Raw genomic sequence first — 4759 nt, forward strand, 5'->3', positions numbered from 1 at the left:
ATTTTGAATTGTCAGAAAATAAACATAACATAAAATTTACCACCCTACCCATTTCTAAGTGTACTGTTCAGTGGCATTAAGTACATTCACATTGTTATGTAACCATTACCACCATCTGTCTCCAGAACTCTTTTCATCTTGCAAAACGGAAACTCCGTACCCATTCAACAACCACTTCCCATCTTTTCCTCTCCACAGACTCTGGAAGCCACCACCATTCTATTATACTTTCTGTCTCTATGAATTTGACTACTCTAGGTGCCTTATAATATGTGGAATCATTTCATATTTGTTCTTTTGTGACTGGCTATTTCACTTAGCATAATGTCCTCAAGGTTCATCCATGTTGTAGCATCTATCAGAATTTCCTTCCTTTTTAAGGCTGAATAATTTTCCACAATTTGCTTTTGTATTCATCAGTTGATGGACAGTTGGGTTGCTTCCATCTTTTGGCTATTGTGAATGATGCTGCTATGACCCATGGTTGTACATATACCTCTTCAAGTACCTGCTTTCACTTCTTTTGGATATATATTCAAAAGTGGAATTTCTGGAACAGATGGTAATTCTGTGTTTAATTTTTTTGAGGAGCCACGTATACTGATTTCTATAGTGGCTGCACCATTTTACATTCCTACCAACAGTGCCCAAAGGATTCCGATTTCTCTAGATCCTCACCAACACTGGTGATTTTCTGTTATTTTTTTTAACAGTGGCCATCCTAATGGGTGTGAGGTGGTATTTCATTGTAATTTTGATTTGCATTTCCCTAATGATTAATGATGTTTTAAAAGTTTACTATAGGTGCAAAAAACGACCTTTTGAACTGTCATTGAAAAAAAAATTACCTGGAGAGGCAAAAGATGTGGATTTTAGTCAAGTCTCTATCCTAATTAGCCATCTGATCTTCAGTTCCATTTAGCAGATGTGAATTAGACCTCTGCCAAGCGCTGATGGCTGCACTGGGTGCCACAGGGAGGAGAAAAATAAATCACGATTTTTTCATTCATGTCTCTGGTTTATAGTTTTCTTGTATTTGAAAGTAAAACGGCTGAAATCTTTTCTAATTCTGAAGATTTTAACCTATGACCTAAGGATGTAAGTATAATCCAGGGTCTCTTCAGACTAGGTAGGATTGCCTGCCATCAAAATGCAACATGAAAACTTTAATGTTGAGGGGAAAAGGAAATGGTGAGATTTTTGAGGAGTCTACAATTAAAATCTGAATTTTATATATTTACAACTTTCACTTAGTCTTAATTTATGAGTTTGATTTTGAAAATTTAACCTATTTTAATCAGATAATACTATTTATTACATTGTCACTGGCATAAGACTACAGAGAATTTCTCTCCTCTTCACAGCAAAGCTTCTTGAGAGGGTGTCTCTTGTCATATCTTGCTTTCCTGCCTTCACAGTGCTCTGCATTCTGGCTTCTGTGTTCACGAGGGCTCTACTGCCCTCCCAATAGCCAAAAACAATGGATGCACTTTAGCTTTCTTCAGCCGACTTCTCTGAAATATTTGAAATGGTTGGTCTCTCCCTCTTTGAAACTCTTTCCTGTCTCAACTTCCTTGATTGCTCCCTTTTCCTCCCTAGCTCTCCTGTGCCTCTCTGGAGAGTGCTCAGGTTTTATTATAAGTTGTTTTTTTTTCTGTGCTGCCACTAAAAGTATGTGATCCCTATGGTTCTGTCCCTAATCTTGTTTTCTTTTTACTTTACACACTGGCTTGGGAAAGGGGGAGGGTTCCTATTCTCCTCATTTCTGTCCAAACCTTGTTCTTAAACTGTAAACTTGGACAGCCAGTTGGGCTACGTAGTCTGTCTCCAATTTGATAACTTATCAGTCCTTCCGACTGAAGATATTCAACGTGGAATTCATCTTGTTTTCTGTAAATGGCTCTTGCTTTTACTTTCCTGAGTTCATTGGTAGTTTCCATGGATTCCCTGCTCTCAGTCTAGAAACCTTGGACATCTGCCTTTGCCTTACTCCTACCCGCCCAACACATATAAGCAAATAGATAACAAAATTCAGCTTCTCAACTAGTCCCCTCATCTCTATTCTAATTACCATCTCCTTGGTCTATGCCCTTGCCATGATGGGTTGATCCATCTGAAGTGCTCTGTTAGCATCTTATTCTTAATACCTCATAGATCACACTGTATTGAAATTGTTTTGTTCTCTCTCCTACTGAATTGAGTGCCTCAGGAGAATGATAAGTGTATATTTTATTCCTTGAGCTAATACCTAGGGAAGAAAAATCATACCCTCTTTACCATTGCACCCCAGTTTTTTGAAAAAACTCATAAAAACATGAACAGTATGATAGTTCCTTTTCATGTCAAAGATCTAATTCTGTTTCAGTATTCATAGAGTTGTAACCCTTAAAATCCAAAGATGGAAAAAGAAAGTTTTCTCATTAGTTTAAAAAAAAAATCTGGTATTGTTTTAGCCCATTGGTAGGTTGAAACCAACATCTGCTTTTAACGTGGCTCTTTATGCTCTAGAGCACACTGTTTACTTTCACCTTCAATGACTCAGATTTCAAACTGTATAAATCAGGGTTGCACATGCGTGCACTGAAATGACGGGGCAATGGTGGGTGACATGATAGAAAGCTTTAAATACTTCAATGGTGGATTGGTGACAGCAGATGCTTTCTTCATAGCATTTGGATATTTTTATAGTTACTTTCCACTTGCTTCTGTTTATTATTGCTGCTTATTTCATAGGGTATTTAAATACCATCACTTTTTTAATTAGCCTTTGTAATTTTCTGTATTCTTTTTCACTCTAATGCATCAATAATTATGTCATCCACCACGTCTCTTTGGTTTTTTTAAATTCTTATTTTATAATTTTGACTGATTTACACAGAAGAGAGATTTGGTGATCCCTAGTTAGTGATGGCAGTGTGGCTTAAGGTATAAGCACAGATTTTGTGGTAAGAGAGAAGCTGGTTTAAATCCTGGTACTGCCACTTACTAGCTGATGATTTGCTTAATATTTCAAATCCTTGATTTATTCTCATGTTTAATCAGAATAATTTTGTGTACCTCTATTATGGTTGTGGGGATTCAGCAAACTCTTAGAGAAAAAGTATTCAGTAGAGGGCTTGCCTATAGTTATCACAAAATAAAGGGTCACTATTTATCATTCTTGAAATAATTACCCACTTGATTTGGAAATTTGACAAATGTGTCCAACGTATGTTTTCTTGAAGCAGTTATTTCGTACGTGGATGAAGTTGAGATCAACGAAACTGAGCTATACAAATGTTAAGAAAACACAGATTTTATGTTCTGATAAATACTAAGTTGTAGACATATTTGTTGGATAAATGAATGAATTTAAACTGTCATTCTTGTCCTTATGAGAGTAAACATTACTTTATCATTGAGCACAACCTTAGATGATTGATGACTCTTATTTAGAAACTGATGACTCTTTATTTAGAAACTAATGACTTTACCAGAGAGAATTTTCAAACTCTGTTGCATTGCATGTAATTTCAACAATGTCACTGTATCATTTTTCTAAAGCTTGAAGTTTTCAGATAGGTTTAATCTAGCATTTTTGTAAAAGATGTATTACGCTTGGGAAGGGTCAGTAATATGATGGCAAAGCTGGGGTTGATGGAAACACAACTTTTCTGAATCGCCCATTGGGAGATCAGACATGTTCCTCCTCCTCTTTCTAAAGATAACTTTCAATAGATAGCATTGATTAATACTTTAAAAATAGTCCCTAACATTTTGAGCTTATAGCTACACACTGAATTTCCTGGTGAAATGATCCATCTAGTCAGGACTGTTGACTGAAATGATTTCTAATATATTTTTACAGAAGACTGCTAAATTTCAAATTTGGTCAGCCAGGCACTTTGGAGACCTAAGAGAGAAACAGGATTAGAAGATCTTTTTAGATTTGTTACTGTTTCAAGTAGAGAGATTTTCTTCTGTGGGACTGAAATCTTTGGTATTAGCAATCATTTGGATGTAAACAGCTAGAAAGTTGACTGTTAATTTTTTTTTTGCTTAGCAGTTTTGTTTTTGTCATAGCACTTATCACCATCTAACATAATAATATTTTAATAATTATTTATTTTATTTGTACCTGTTTTCCCTGAGTAGTGATGAATTCCATTTAGATAAAGACCTCCAAGCAGCGAGAGTGTACACCGTGAGGAATCCTGGGGTGTTTTAGTAGAAGGGATTGGAGGAGGTCTCTCTGGGTTTATGCTGGATGGTTTTAATTAAGGAAGAACCAGGGGAGGCTGGGACCACCTCCAAGCTGCGTGCTGTCCTGAAACCAGGGCAGTTTAACAATTGGCTATTCCAGTAATCTTTGCTCAGGAGACGGGAAGAATAAAGTAAAGTTGTGGGAGCTGGTATGAAAGAAATAATCACTCACGACAGTAGGGGGTTAATACAATGTTCGGCAGCTATGGTGTGATCTTGGGGAACATGTGTTCTATTGACTTTGCTGCTGGACCTCTCTCTCTGTAAGTATGTCACAGTGTGAATTTTAGCAGGGATGATTTTTCTTAAGTGTCCCATGAAGAGTTTTGTCTTTTCTTCACAGCCACATTCTAGTGTCCAGAACAATTCTTGACATATGGTAAGAATAAAATACAGGCACCCATCCCCTCCTCCCATGTCTGTTGAAGGAATAACAACTTTTATTGATGATATACTTTACTTGGTCCTTAAGCTGTTCGCCTACAAAATATGGGGCTCCTTTCAGACAAAAAGGAAA

The sequence above is a fragment of the Balaenoptera ricei genome, chromosome 2 (assembly GCF_028023285.1).
Source record: "Balaenoptera ricei isolate mBalRic1 chromosome 2, mBalRic1.hap2, whole genome shotgun sequence".
NCBI lineage: Eukaryota > Metazoa > Chordata > Mammalia > Artiodactyla > Balaenopteridae > Balaenoptera > Balaenoptera ricei.